This window comes from Nipponia nippon, unplaced genomic scaffold (assembly GCF_047370975.1).
Source record: "Nipponia nippon isolate SJK-2023a ecotype South Korea unplaced genomic scaffold, ASM4737097v1 scaffold_1, whole genome shotgun sequence".
Classification (NCBI taxonomy): domain Eukaryota; kingdom Metazoa; phylum Chordata; class Aves; order Pelecaniformes; family Threskiornithidae; genus Nipponia; species Nipponia nippon.
In genome coordinates this window covers 152408070-152424326 of record NW_028262290.1, presented here as the reverse complement: position 1 = coordinate 152424326, position 16257 = coordinate 152408070, and the positions used below count along the sequence as shown (strand labels likewise).

The window sequence follows — 16257 nt, the reverse complement described above, 5'->3', positions numbered from 1 at the left end:
TATGCACGTCTTAGCTCCTCACACGCTCCTCCCTTCAGAAGGAGAAGTTTGAATTCTAGTGACTTCAAGACCTCATTCTTTGGCTCTTACCTCGGCTTGCTGCCTTCAAGTGGGGTAATTCCTCACAGTGAAACTCTGTGGGTGTTTTTATGTGCGTGACTAATAGATGAAAAACTCTGACTGCAACTGAAACAGGCAAAGTCATTATTACAATATTGTTTTTGTTTATAGATGGACAAGATACCTAGTAATTAGTAGTATTTATTTCTGCGTTTGCCAAGCTCATATCCTCTGATTCTGTGATTCTGCCATGTCTCTACTGATAGCACTTATCAGTTAAACTTCCTTTTTTTTAAAGGACCTTGTAGCATTGATCAGGAAGGTGCAATATAAACATGTACTGTGCTGTGCTGCTTTATATCCTTGAATTAATCATTCTCACTGGACCTTCATGTTTGATTCTTTTCAAGCATTTCAGTCATTAGTCATTGTTTTTCAGTTTCCCGTCTTATATTTTATAGCTGACCTTCCTGGTTCCGTTTAGTTTTGGATTGTTAGCTTTGCATTTGATGCTTCCTCCATAGCAAGTGTATGAACTAGTTTTGTGTTAGCAGAACCTGATACAGGTCTCATTAATGCAAGGTTCTGAATATATCTCTGGTTAGTGATATTTTGTATATATACACTTAAGCATAACTTGTTAAAAAGTGTTTAAACAGATGATGTCTAAACATTTAATTAAATCATTACTGAGGTCTGTAGGATTAGTTAGGCTCAAAATTAAACATTAACCTATCTTTTTTTTTTTTCAATTGGGACAAAAATATCTAGGATGTTGCAAAACTGAACACTTAATATCTTTGTGTTCATTTTCATGAGGAAGTTCTTAGTTCTTTACATTCTTGAAGACAGGTTCGTTGAGCTATTCACTACCTATCATCTGCACTTTTGAAAATCAGTTTGCTCTTATCATGGCTCTTTAGATGTAAGAATCATTCCCACAGTAATAAATGTAATTTTTGTCTTTTTTTATGTTGCTTTTATGCCATAATTATTTGTACAGTGTCATATAAGCACAATACAGAATGCGAAGCAGCTAAGGATCAGCTTGCCCTCTTGATGAATTTATTGCTCTGTATAGTTAACTATATTAGTAAAATAAAACTCCAAGTAATGTGAAGAATATAGTTACTCCTATTCCACTGTCTCCATGGAGAAAATGTTCTATCCTATAACAAATACAAAGACCCTTAGAGACAGCAGCTGTTCTGAATGGAATAAGAGAAGTATCTTTGTGATGGTGTCCTTCACATTAAAATGCAGCATGGTAAGGTGACTTTATTTAGCATCTTCAGTGTCTATATTTTTGTATTCTCTTGTCACTTACTAAAACAGAATGGATGAGTAAGGGTTAACCAGTTGCTCTCTGGAATAATTTGTGATGTTCAGCGTTGTTCTCCCTTCAAAAAAAGGAGAAAAACATGAAACAAACTACATGGAAAAATTGATTTTGCTAAGCTGTTAGTTCCTTCCTGAAACAGCTTTTCTTAAGCCCTTTAACATAGTTCATTGAGAAAGTGCATAATGCATTCTAACTTAGCTGGCATGCAGCTTCGACATTCATATTACACAGTATCACTCCACATGAAGTTGCTGATGAAAACTTGGTTAATGCAGTTAATGGTAGTAACAGTATTAAAAGAAAAATTAATAAATGCTCATTTGGATAACTTTTTTCTTGGAAAACTTTTGTGATTGATTGAAGCGCAAATCTTGTTAGGTTTTATTATGGAAAGATAGTTTTCAATAGAAATACATACATGTTTTCTATATTTATCTGTGTCTCTGTATACATGAATACAAATGGATTGTCTTGCCTTTGTTTTTGAAAAGTATTTGGCTACAAAAACCAAGAATCTATTTTCAACTAGTGGCATCCATTCCAGTCCTAAGTATGAGCATGCTTGGTACCGTTTGAGGAAACTCCTTGAAAAGCTTGGGCAGATGAATATCCAATATCTCTTTTCCAGAAATAAAGGAGAAATAACTCCTTTTAACTTGCTTTTAGTCAACCTATTTTTGTTATTTTAAAAATATAGGTTTCTCGTGCATTTAGTAATTAGAACAATATTTTAAAGATAAGTTAACAAACTGATTTGTTCGTATTTCTGTTACTTGTAAAAGTAGCCCGTCATTTGAAGGCTCTCAGAAAACATATGTCAACCTGACAAGTTTCCAGCTTGATGATAACATACTCGATGACCTCAGTTCAGTTCTTAGCAGGCAGACATTCTCAACAGTGAAAAAACCCCAGCCAACTGAACGAAACGCGCCCCCCCCCCCCATCCTTAACCATGGTTTCTCCTGGCAGGCTGAAGCACATAGACACTTCAGTGATCCTCATACTTCAAGTGTAATATGAAAGTACTTATTCAGGGATCTTATAGACCCTTGTTTATCCATGGAAAAAAATATTCAGGAAATTGTTGTCTAATCTCCCATTTTAAAAGTATGTGTATGAACATAACTTGCTCCCAGTTGAATTTTCACTGAAATAGTCACTTGTATTTTGCACAATTTAAAAGAATTATTTTGTGCAATTTTATGTATTTTTTTTCTTGCATGATAATGCTCAGGCAAAAGCTTTGGAGATCAAAATGTCTATGTTTGCCATAGCTACATTTCTCAAAAATTAGAGGCCTTCCTTCCCAAGAGAACAGCAAGGACCTGCCATTAGCAGCTACTGGTTTTGGTGAGCAATAGGGCAAATAGAGCTAGTTTGAAACAATGTAAGGTATGAACCTAAAGGCAATTATTCATAAATTTTGGCAATTCAGCAACCTGTAAATTTAAAAGCATCATCATCTTATAATTTCCTTCATCACTGTCCTGATAAATTCAACACGCTAGTTCTCAAAAATAACCACTGTATTTTGGTGTATGCTTAGAGTTACAGCCTGGGTTTTGTTCTCTAAACTAAGGAATGGGCTTTCTTTGCTTGACTTAACGTTTTCAAATATTCAGTCAGCTCTTCACTGTGTGTAATTCATACTTACGCCCACTGAGTGCAGACATAAAAACCAGAGGAATATGGTTTGGTATTGTCTGGCGTGAAGCTTCACGCTTACCACAGTGTTCCTGTGTGTGGTGTTGGTATCCGGCCCAGGTCACTGTAAGATCATGGTGCTGTTGGTACTTACTGCTGGTTAGACGTACTTCCAACCTCCTAGAAAGATGTGCAAGAAGTTGCTGTTCTGAGTGGAATGCTGTTGGTGAGAATGGAATGGGGATTCATTTCATAGATCTGTGCAGAAATGGAGTTCATAAGCATTCGTGATCTAGAGTTAACTATGTTAAGTAATCAGATTGCTGGTGAAATTCAGTGAGATCAATTGCACTTCATTTGCATCCACTTTTAGAGACCTACAGAGACTCTATTAATATTATGGAGAATTTAACACCTGCCTGCTTCTAGCATGATGGGAGAAAGTCTTCGAGCAGCTTCTTCACATGCTATGAAGGCATATTAGGAGCTTTTCCCAGCGCAGTGGAAAGGAAATGAACTTTTGGTTTTTGTGTTAAACATATGGTCAATTCTAAATAATACTGTTGTTTTGTTTACTTCCTCTTGGAAAGCACTGTTGACTTAGAGAGGCATGTGATACACAAAATGCGGGTTTGGAAAGGATGACTGTGTTTTGTTTGTAACAAATGTTAACTTGAAACCAACACAAAAATAAGTCTGTTTTGAGCAAATGCATTATGATGTTAAGGTTAAAGGCTAGCTAGGGACTGGAGAGCTGTGATTACAGTATCTCACTGCTATTGATTTTTGTTCTGTCACTCTTATTTTTAGGAATAGTTACACCAGCCCCCAGTTCTATAGTAAATTCTGGGTAGACCAGCGACAACATGATTCTGGTAGAAAGAATGAGATTCTGGTAACCCTGTGTCTGTTCAGTCTCTCCAAAAATGTTAAAGAGCTTTTGATCTTGATGAAAGTTGCACAGATAAACTTGTGTTATCTTTAGATTTCCATCAGCACATAATCAGAATACTCAAAAGTAGTGTTGTTTGTTCTAAATTTGGGTGTCTCTCTGCCTTATTTAAGCAAACTTACAGCTGAATTTACATTTGAATTCTCTTTGGCTCTGCAATTTAAGAATTTAACCCTAAAACCATGAACAGAGAAGAACAACTCTTTGTTGTACTTCTAAAGTTTGTTTCTGCCATTAACAGGGTAAAACCGTGGAGTGAATGAAAGAACGTCTAGGTCCAGTGCAGCAAATCTGACGGCAAAACCTAAAAATGTCAAAAAATTACTCAAAAATATGATTCTTAGTATTTACAATACCATGATTGGTATGCCCTTCTTCCTTTCTCCCCAAAACTTTTCCATCAAATTAAATTTCAACTACTGCCCTGATTATCTCTGCCACAGTGTGCAGCTTCTCTCATCTTGTTCTGTGACTGCCTTCCCTGTATCCCAGGAAAACAGGATGACCTTGAAACAATTTGTTGTTACTCATAAGTGACTTGGCAAAACACATTTTGAGCATAAGGCATTCTTTTCTTGTAACAGCTTAAAATAACCGCTTGAGCCGCTGAGCTTGGGAAAGTATTGATACTGGGAAAGAAACCCTTTGTGTAACAATTCCACAATTATTTTCTGTTAAAAAAATCAAAAACTTCAGTTTAAAAATGAGCTCTTGATGTCATCTAGTATTCTGCAGTGTTTTTTATTTTAAACACGTTTTTAGAGATTGACAATTTGATATTAACTGAAGTTCTGACAAATGGGTAAAAACAGAATGTCTCTGTTTTAACAAGGTTTTCTTACATTAATACTGTTGACTCATTATTACTGGGATGGCCACATGATTTTTAGGTCCATCTTGCTGATGGGTTTGAAGTAGAACATAAAAGTTTTTACGTAGTCTGTATTCCCAGCTGCTACTTAATAAAGACATATTTGGAAATAAATCTTCTGTTAAAGAATGGAATTAAAATGCTTGTAGTGTTTCTAACAAAGTTTTAACTTCACAATGTTTACGGATGAGACTAAAACCCATGGAAATGAGGAAATACTGGGCATAATATATTAATGTTGAAACATGCATTTTCCAATCACTAAGAGATATTAGATGTAACTAAATGTTGTCTCCCATCTGTAGCTCCTAGGTTTTCATTTCTTTCAGCACTGTTCTTGAAATTCTTAATCTCATCATCATGTACTTCTTCTAGCTCTGTGAAGACAGCATTTCAGTTCACGATTTGTTGTTTATCTTTGGGAAGTAGTTGTATCAATGCACTCAGAATTCCCAGGTAAGAGAGGAGTGACATTTGTAAAATAGTTTCCATGGAGATCTGAAGTGCTGCAGGTAAATCTGACTTCTGAAAATTGAATATTTTGGTAAAATCCTGTTCTCTGAGGAATAGCAGGCCCATGCATGAATATGATATCCTGGGGAAGACCACGACAGTGTTGTGAAGAAAGTCATGCCTCACAAACCTTCCCATATTCTCAGCAGAAAGACAGACCTAAGCAACAGTGGCTGGGTTAATACAGTCAAAATCCCCACAGACTTGCCCTGGGATAAGAAGAGGGCTCTTATGGCTACGTAACTGATTGGAAGTTTGAAAATAGAGCATGTATTCAATATATTTGCAATTGTTCTGAAAAAATGGAAGAGGGATTCAAATACCGGAGGGACAAATTCCATTATTGTGTGTGAAACGGAACGTTGCTGGTAAATGCGGGTTATGAAGGGTTGCAGAAGCATCCTGTGATACAGAGGGAGCAGACAATAACATGGTGGATGAAATATCATTTTGGCAAATGTGGTGTGCTTTCAGAGAGAGACTCCTTTAACTGAATGCACAAAATAATGAGTTCTGAGCTAGCTATTACATTTGGGAAAATGTTTTTTATTTTGTAATAGACCTGTGGAAACATCGGCTTACGCTGCAAGGTACAGCTCTGTCAGACATAATAAGATCTAAGAAGGCTTCCAGCACCTTGCCCTTGTGTCTGCCTCTCCCCCACGTTGTCTCCCTGTCCTGCCGCTTACCTCGTGCCGGCTCTGGCACTCGTTGGACGCCATCTCTTAGCAGATTTATTCACTAAAACAGCAGAAGACTCCTCCTTCCAAAAATAACAGAATGTTTTTCTGCTGTTTCATGAGCATAGTCAGTTCACCAAAGGATCTGGCAAGCTGAGGAGGAACGGCAGAGGACTTCGCTGCTGGAAGTGGTTGAGGTGTGAAGTAAGAAGAGGGAGGGTGGGAACATGAGTGAACTGAGACCTTCCCTTTCAGTTCAGCAAGGCTGCTGGTGGCTGTGGAGCTGCTGGAGTGGTCCCTGTGGTGAAGCAAGGGGTAGAGAAGGGAGCGCGTGATGGAATCTTGCTGCTGTACATGCTGGTGTTGAGCCCCCTGCTTCCTCCAGCCACAAACCAGGCAACCAAAAAAGATTTTGTAGAAATAGCAAAAGCACAGAGCAAATGCCAACATTGATTCCAGGTATAGATTAAAGGCTTCTCTACCAGCAGTCTCTAAATGGACCAGGACTCTCAGCCTCGAAAAGAGGATGGAAGGCGCAAACTGTAGGTGACTGTAAAATCAGAGGTGACATTGAGGAATCGTTCTTTGTCTTCTGTGCAAGATCTGGGGGCATCAAATGAAACTAAAGTGTTCATTAGCAAAGCAAATACTACCTTTTGCTTTCAAATTCGATTTTTTGAGTGCTGCAGATAATTGTATTTAGGGGAACTGTGAATAAATACAATCCAGACCTTTTTCTGTATCTTTAAGGATTGTAAGGATCTCTGTCCTTTTCCGTTTCCTTCGTAATTTACTTTCTCTCATTCGGAAATCCTCTTATTATCTCTGCTCATTCTTGTTAGATTTCTTGCACCAGTTTTAGGTCTACTGTGTTTTTTATTGAAGTGGAATGATCAGGATTGTACCTGGTATTTGATATGAGGTCAGATGCATTTTAATGGATTTTTAAAGTTTATTTGTGCCTTTGACAGTCTTAATTGCTAATATTTGTTTTTGTGCAAATAAGCGTGATTAGAGTATGTCATAAGAGTAGCTATCTGCAAAAGGCTTTCACACTTTCCTTGACCTTAATTTTTATGATGTATCAGAATACTTTTGATTTTTATCAAATGCTGCAGATGCTTCAAGAAGTTTTGGAGGACATATTTTTTCTTGAGACATCATGGTTTAAAAGCATGCATAACGCTGAATTATCTGCTTATTTTCGCTCTTCAAAAAGGTGATGCTTGTAAATCATGGGAACTGGTAGTTTAAGTAGGGTCTCAATTTGTGAGAAAGAGTCTCTTTAATCTAAACTTTGGTGAAAACCACAGAGAATGTTGAAATGATGATGGTCTCACAGTGTCTAATGTTAGTAACGCTGAAGGTCAATATGTAGCTGTGGATGATGACTGCTACAGTATTATAAACCCATCACAATTAAAAGATACTTTGTACTAAAAATATTTAATAGTGGATTTTTTCTATGTCCTGTAATAATTACAGATTCAGTACTTAGATGTAGTTGTAGATAATATGAAGCAGTGCTTTCCAATTCTTCTTCACAGTGTGAATTTCCACAGAAATCTGCAGTGAATCTAGAATTAGGCCATTATGGCTAATAAATGCATGATATTCTGATAGCTTTTCATTAATTTTAGCAATATCACTTTGTCCTAGAGGTATATTACTCATTCTACAACAAAGGAAGAAATTGCATAAAAGGTTGGTTCTGGGAATTCATTAACACTACCCTCTTACTCCTTGATATCGGCAGGTCTTAAAAGAAATGGTGTTCCAACTTCACAGATATTTCCTAACAGAGGTGGTGAGACTCATACACTGGAGGACTGACCCATATTAAAGCTTAATTATAGTAATGGATAATCCTGCAAGTATAAATTATTCAGTTTGTTTTGTATGCGAGGTAGCGCCATGAATAAATTAAGGAAAAGTTTCTGGAAAAGACCCTGGACTATTGCATAAGTTTGTCAAAAGATAGTTTTCCTCCTTGTCTTTTAACCCAGATTTAAATCTGACAGCGTCAGGTTTGCAGGCGCATTCCCACATGCACAGCTTTGGGCTTCGGATATGTTTTGCTTAATGAAAATCAATAGCAGCAAGTCTCGAGGCTCTACACCCTTGTAGTGTTCCTTGACTAATACGTTATGCAAGGGAAACATTCCTACCTAAACACAGTCCTGGTACAAAAGTTGCAATCTCAGCTGTCTGATAAGATTCCCTTATGAGAATTCATTAGCATTACCCTCTTATCCGTTGATACCAACAGGTCTTAAGAAAGTGCTGTAGCTTCATAGTTATTTCCCAGGAAGGATGGTGACATTCAAACATAGGCTTGGACTTTATTTTCTGGTTGGCTTAGTAGATAAAGTACCTCATAAGTTTGTAGTGTGAATAGTCTTTCTGACAAAGAGAGAAAAGGGAATATTTGAAGTAGGTTAAAACAGGGCCCCTAATAAATGGGGCAGCCACCTCATCCTAAAGGTTCCTTCAGCCAAGTGCCTTGGATCCAAAGAGACGAAATTAATGCTTTTTTGGGGAGCTTTCACCAGTCTGATTTTTCAGATACCTTCCTAGCAGTAGCCCAGAAAGGAAGGAGTTAAGAAGATGCTTTGAACCCGAAGTCTTCTGCTTCATCCCCACACCCTGTTGGTGTACTTCCACACCCTGTTGGTGCGCAGGGAACTACCTTCCGTTCACCTTTAGCGTGCTCAGCAGGATAGTCACTACATTTTTCAGATTAGCATCACTGCTGAAGCCTGTTCTAAGTTTATACAGCAAGAAGGAGTTCTGCCTGCTGTTTGGTGACATACAGCATTGCAGGACCATCGGCTTTCTTCATTTGTACAACCCGTTGGAAGAGCTGAAGTTCTTCTTAGATGAGCTCCGTTCCTTGTGGGTTGCTCCACTTCCTATAGGATTGAAGATTGTTCTCTGTAAGCTTGCTGGAAGCTTGATGGTACTGAGTTTTCATTTTCTTGGGACACTGTTTGCTTGAAGGTAACCATACTTAGGTGGATGAAATGGCAGACACATCTAAGAGGAAAATTACAAAGAAGTCGTCATCTTTTTCGTATGATCGCCGGAGAGATTCAGTGAAAGTTAGGAGACAGTCCAAGTCTCTTAGCTTTAAGTCAGCTACACTGGGTGCTCAAAAAAGGCAGACACAGAAAAAGCAGGTTTGTATTTGGATAGTTCTCAAAAAGAGATCCTTACTTCCTAAGTTCTTAAAAAGATTGTAAAACTTGCTGTGTTCATACAAAGCGGAAAGCAATCTCTGCTGATTTGCGATCTGTGTGTGAGTACGTATGTGTATACATACAAGCTTGTGTTCAGGTAAAGCTGGATTTTTTCGCTATAATATTTCTTAAGAGCTGGCTAAACTTGTGGTGTTAATTTTGTTGCAAGAAAAGTCTGCGTCTTCTTTGCTTTTAAGACGTGATTTATGATTTCTGTTTCGTCTCAAGGAGTTGCTCCTGTAGTGTAATCCGCACCCTGTGAGCTTTTGGTAGTGTGTTGTCTGTTGTGCTGAAAAACATGATGGGTACTGAAACTTTTGAAATTATTATTCAGATTAGAGCTGTTTCACTGCTCCTCATTATTATTATTATTTTTAATGTTGAAATGTACCAGACTGAGAGCTTTAGGGAGTGAAATATTTTACTTATTCCAGAACAGGTACTGCAAGTCAGCAGCAGCACCTGTTCTGGTGGGACCAGTTCTCAGGGTTAGAGGGCAGCTTAATGCCTTGGCGGTGCTGCACTGCCATAGTAAGACTTTCATACACAGGTGTTTATCTTTTTTGTAGTTGGCATCTAATGAAATGAAATTTCTCCAAAGAGAAGATGTAGCGTTGTGCTGTAGTAAATGGAATAAAAATAAGCGAGTCAGTTCATGAAATATCTTTGTATGCTGATCTTCCATTTATTCTGATATGAAAGGAGCACAGGATCACTGACTGTCGGCCATCTCTCGCTCTGCATTTGTGTGCACAGGGTGCCTTTTTGAAGGGTTTAAAGGAACTTCCCAGGGGATTTTTAATTAGCTGTGTAGAACATGAAGTATTTTAATACTTTGCAAATAGTGTTTCCACAAATGCTTTGAAATAAACTAGATTTTCCTTAACAGTATAGGTGAATTTCTCACAAGCAAGTAGTTTTGAGGCTCTGACCACCACATCTGCTCCTAAATTTTGAGGGCAGTATATCTGTTCAGATTTAAGAGAATTTAAGTTATTGTGTCCAGTGTAAACTTTGGCATTAGCTTAAAAACACAATGAATTTGATGTGTGTATGTTCATATTTGTTTTTATTACTATTTCTGTTGTTCTTGAAAGCTTAAAACGTCTATTTAAATAGCAAAATATTGACTAGTAGAATACTAGGATATTCCAGCTTTAGTGTGCTTCTTCAGTGTTAATTATTATCATAGCTGAAGCCCCTTTGTTTGAATCAAAGTTCCAGAAGTTTTAAATGAGGAAATATTTGAAGAAATGAGGGACACCCTCAAAAGGGCACCAAGCTCTGACTATTTTTCCTCCCCCTCTATTATCAGATGTAATTTGAGAAGTAAAAATAGTAAATGTAAATTTTACAGAGTGTAAAATACCAAATGACATCTGTGAGCATTCATGTTCATTGGATCTTTTGGGGAAGTGGAAAGACTACTCAGTTTAAGAATTTCATTTGTAGGTGCAAATCAGTGAGTACCACTGTATTTCAGTTTTCCCAGACCTTAAGGTTCTTGAGGCCTCTCATCTTTTGGATAGCTGCCATGGGTACTGTGTGACCTCTAGTGGTTAATGAAAGATATGCTCAATTTCCGAATTCAAGCTGATGCTTGAAAAAGTCTGGAATGTGTATTCTTATTGGTTTAATTATTTAATCCCTTTAAATCTATTTTTATTCAAAAGAAAAAAAAAAGTCATCTGCTTTGACTTAATCTTTTATGGTGTCACTTCCAGAAAAAGTGTTTTGCTAAAATCATTATTCACATGGATGTGTGTCTGAATGGCAGTACTCATAGATGCAGAATTATAGCAGCAGTTTTAAGAAACTTTTACTACTTTGGCTTGATTACAGTATCTTAGTGGATGAAACAGCTGAAACGAAGCATTCTAGACAAAGCCCTGTTTTGATTAATTTGTGTGTTGGATAGATCTGAAGAAGGGCTTTTCTGCCTTAAGAATGTATTTTTTTTTCCCCTCTAAATGCTCCAGTTAACTGTAAAAAAAAAAAAATGTTAATTTTTCCTACAAGCTTGGTCTTGTTGCAATCTTGAGATCATTATAACTGAGACAAAACCATCCTTACTTCCTCCCCGCCCCCCGCTACGGCAACTACTGCTATACGTGTTGGAAAGCTATTGAACACGAAACATGACTGCTTTTGTTAACTGTCGAACTTTTAAAATACTGAAGAAAGTGATGGATTTGAATTTATCAGAATCCGATCAGTTTTTAACCAGCAGACCTAACTCTGCTCAGCACAGTGTAACTTCTGTGATTACGCAGGCTCGTTCCAGGCCTGAGTTATCAAGTGAGCAGTAGTTCAGTTACTGCAGCAGCAATGTCACTTAAAAATTCCTTTTTTGTTGCTTGAGTCTCTTTCTCCTTTTTTTCTTTCCTTTTTTTTTTTTTTTTTTTTTTTTAAATTTTCTAATGGGTGTTTGACATCTGAGAATATTTAAAACTCTGCTTTGGTCTTTGCTGTTTTAGGAGACAATAGTAGACTTTGCTGCTCACAATATATGCGGTTTTACTTGGGTCGTTCCCTGGAGGAACAAGACTCTGCCTCTGCTTATACAGGGAGGCAAGCCAAAATTAGTTTTCTAAATGTTTTGGTAGATTGCTATCAATCAAAATCTGTTAAAATCATAATACTCTAAAAAATCCTTTTCTGCTTCTTTGGCCTTTGTATTGCTGACCTCCCTTTTTTTGCAGAGTTTGATTTCTTTTTTCCTTTTTTGTGGTAAAATTTCCATTTGTAAAATCTTTTTTTCATAAAACATTAAGATTCTTAAATCACTGGTAAAATGAGAATCTGTGAACATTTTAAAAAGGCGTTTGTCACAGTTTCTGAATTACAATGTTTAAGGCTGTGTTTAAGGCAAATTGCTGCACTTCTCTTGGTTTTCTCTTGCTTTCCTGTTTTTTTTTTTTTTTTTTTTTTTTTGTTAGCTTAGCTAATTGGCAAATCATAAAGTGTTCAAACCAAACAATTTCAAATACCCTATTTAATGTAAAAATGAACCTCTTCCAAGATAATCTTCCCATCAAGTTATTTATTACTACAGATCACTATTTTTATTCTGTTGATTTCCCTTTACCTATCTGTTCTGGGTAGAAAAGCTGATGGTAATTACTTTCATTGGCTGCTGATATTGTTGTTATTAGTTGATCTGGATGGAAAAGCACATTACAGAAATATGTAGGTGGTAACTTCTCAGGTGTACAAGTATCATGCAACATAATCTATGACACGTTTGATAGTTTTAGGAGAACAAGTTGCCTCTTTTTAGGTTTTGAATGAAGAACAAATTCAGTTACATGAAGTAAAAGCTATAAATAAGTTTTAAGAAAATTTGAGATCAAGATCCTTATGTGCAAGGGAACATAAAAAAGAGATCCAGTGCTATTTTTAGCTGTTTTGTGAGAGCCTCTCAAGTCCTAGTTCCCTCTGTCATTGCCAGCTGACTGATTACCATGACATGGGCTGGGGCCTCAGTGGATTAATTAAGATCTGAAACTGTTTTCCTGATAACTACTTATGTTTTGGATACAAGGTTTTGGAACTTGGCAGGGTTTCAGGCTCGTCCGAGAGTATAAAGAGCTTGCATAGACTGCAGATTCGTGGTTTGTTCCTGTATATTCCTTTTTTTTTCCAATAGTGCTATAGAAGTGAGCTGAATAACTTTTTTTCTTTTCTTTTCTTTTAAACTCTGTAATCCTGGAACCGTGTGGGATGCGCTGTCCGCTATCCAGATGCAGAACAACACGTACAAAGAGGGTGTTGTTAGAAAACCTTCAAATCCCTGCGTTTAAATATGACTCAGTTAATAGGAGTGCTCCAGATCCCTTGTTACGAGCATCCGAGACCAGGCAAAGACCTATGAGTTAAGCTTTCTGCTTTCTTATTAGAAGGAAAGACTGGATGGAAAAACGGCACTGGGAAGGTTGGGGATATGAGGGAAGGGGGCCACTCAGAGGGCAACCATTTGTCATGTTGCACTCTGTAGTGGGGAACGTATATAGCAGATGTGCCAGGTGTAGTGCTACTGGTGTGTGACAGGTCTGGTGAGCAAAACCCACAGTACCAACACTAGCAAAGCAAATTATTTGTAATCTGTTAAGATACCTAAGTAGTAAAGAAAAATTACGAATACAAGAAGAATTTCCAACAGTTAATTTTTGGATGTTATGTTTGAAAGCCGTGATCGATGATCGCTTTTCTTCTCTTGCTTTTCTTCCTATCTTTTGCAAGAGTTTGTTTTGAAATCCCTTGGGAATCTTGAATGTCCTCTCTGGTGAGAAGCTTTAAGTGCAAGCCCTCAGAATTTGTTGTGAAAACCTGATCCTGTTTCTTTTAAAATGAAACCAGACAAGCATGTAAAGAGAAAAAGCATGTGATGTGTGTAACAGAGCCTAGGAGATAAGAGCGTGTGGGTTCCTCTGGCAGTTGGGTTGTTAGAAGAAACTTGCCCCATCAGAACTGTCGTTCTGGAGCATGGCCAGCTGTTAACCGTGGTGGTTAGCTGTTATTATTAAAACTGTGGTCATAGCAGGGCGAGGTGGGTCATAGTGGGCGAAGTAGGCACACCTCGAGTTAAACAAAGAGTAAAATCCGAGCGGAGTGGTGTGGTAGTGAGAGGCTCGGCCATCGGAAGCCTTGAGTTCCTGCTTTCCTTTTCTTACTGAGGCTTGCTTGTGGAGATTGTGGTAGATGTGTGCATTAGAGTGCTTCCTACAGCAGCATAAATCATCGTGCCTTGGCGGCATTCGCTGCAATGGTGTTGGTTAATGGCCTCCTCTGTGCTGATTTCCAGTGCGCTGAGAGAACAGTTTCCCTCTCCCAGAGGCGGCAGGTTCCTTCCCTTGGCGCCTTGTCCTGGTGGTTACATCACGCGTGGTCATACCATCTCGGGAAGTGTTTTGTTATGGTGTTGAAATAACAGCATGTTGCCAGGAGGTTTTCAAATGTGACTGGTGATTTCTTTAATGTGAGCAAAATATTAGGCTTTATTTTGACAATTTTACAAGTTTATCTGATCTAAACTGAGCCGCTGTTTTTAATTCTGCCCGAGTAATTGTTGCTATAGCTCAAGTAAGAGTTAACACAATTAACTACACTTTTGGATTCCTAATGGTGTAGCTTCATGACCGGTTTTAGCTGATGTGAGGCGGTGGTGCCGTGAAAGGGGGTGGGCTCGCTCCCCCCCGGCCATGGCTCTGCTTCCCACCTCTCCCAGGCACCAGCAGTAGTTGTCAGTTGTGCCGAGCGAGGTCAGCACGCTGATCAGCCTGAAAACTAACCCTGCCAGAAAAAAAGGATGGTGGTCACGGAAGAAGGGGTAGAGACAAAGGTCTCTGGCGCGAGGAGCAGTCTATGGGCTGGGAGCGGCTTCTTTGTTGCCCAGAGCTGTGGATGTTATGTCAGAGCATGAGTCTCCCTCCGCAAAGCTGGGTGGGAATGGCCTTCGGGAGGACAACCCTGCCAGCTGAGGGAGCGAAATGGCAGATTGGGTGCCTGATTTGGCAGTGCACAACAGCACCCAGTGCAGAGTGGGAAGGAGGTGCAAAGGAAGGCAGGTCCTGGGTCTTGCTTGTGCCCACAAAGGGCTGGTGGTGACCCACAGAAGACTGGGTTAAGTTTGGCCAAATGCAGCGTGCTGAGCTGATAGGTTCTGCATGTATTCACCAAACTTCTCGCAGCTGGAAATACCCACTCTGCCTTGGTTGATGCTTTTGATCTGCTGTTGAAATGTAAGCACGCACCAAGGAGAGTGAGAAACAAAAGAGAATCACAGAATTGCAGAATGACTGAGGCTGGAAGGGACCTCTGGAGTCACCAAGTCCAACCCCCTGCTCCAAACAGGGCCAGTGTGCCCAGGGCCTGTGCAGTCTGGATCTGAGCATCTCCAGGGATGGAGATTGCACAGCTTCTCTGGGCACCTGTTTCAGTGCTTGCTGCCAGGGTGAAGATGTGTTTCCAAAGCCTAATCTGAATTCCTGGTGTTGCAACTAGTGTCAATGTTGCTTCTCCTCCCACTACCAGTCACTTCCCAGATCCCAGCTCTGTTTTTTCTCTGCCCTCCCATTAGGCCATAGAAGACAACAACAAGCTTCTGTTTTAGTCTCCTCTTAAAACCGAAGAAGCCCAGCTGTCTTGGCATGTCCTTGCATATCCTGTGCTCCAGTCTCCACCGTGCTGGTGGCCGTTGCTGGACGTGCCAGCTACACTCACACTGTCGCAGCCCCAACTGCAGGCAGCTGCCTTCACCATGAAGGCACACTCCTGACTCGCCTTCCAGGTGCTGTCCAGGAGGGATCTGCCTGTCCTTTTCTGCAAATCCGCTCAGCAGCCGGCTGGCACCCAGCCAGTATTGCTGCACACTGGTTATTCATTTAAAATTCTTGGTAGCATTCCCTGATTAGCAAGGAAGCAACATGCTTTTTTAAATAAAATCCCCACCTAACTTCTACTGCCTTTAGTATATATTTTTCTTGCAGCTTATTTGCTATTTGTGCAGGATTGTATACTCAAAATGAGGATGATGCATTTCAAAGGACGCTGTTGTCAGCTGCATGATGCCTTTCTAGGTTTAGCCCTTCTATTCCAATTAAGGGGGGGACCCCCTCCCAATACAAACTAGGGGGGGAGTGGGGAGGTGGGGGGAAAGGAATGCTTTCCAGACATATACCTACTGGCAGCACTTGATTTCAAAATGCTCATATTCCCAGCACATTAGCAGAAACAGAAAACTAGTGTTTTAGTACCCTTCAGTACTTGAAAGTACCTTTTAAGTGCTCTGCCACCGTTTTTGTGGAACGGTGACACTTGGCATGGCTTAAAACTTGCATTATTTTGTGCTATATAAGCAATATTTTGACACGTATTTTCAACCGTTACTGAAGTTCTGAGTGCATGGTCTCTGCTTTCATTTTAATACTATTAGAAAAAGTTATGGTTTAATGTTA

The 16257-nt window shown here is 39.1% G+C and overlaps 1 protein-coding gene across 15 annotated transcripts in view; it reads left to right on the top strand.

Moving 5' to 3' along the window:
* The window catches only part of PARD3 (par-3 family cell polarity regulator), a 467913-nt gene that overhangs the window by 52455 nt on the left and 399201 nt on the right, over window positions 1-16257 (top strand). The window lies entirely within an intron of this gene.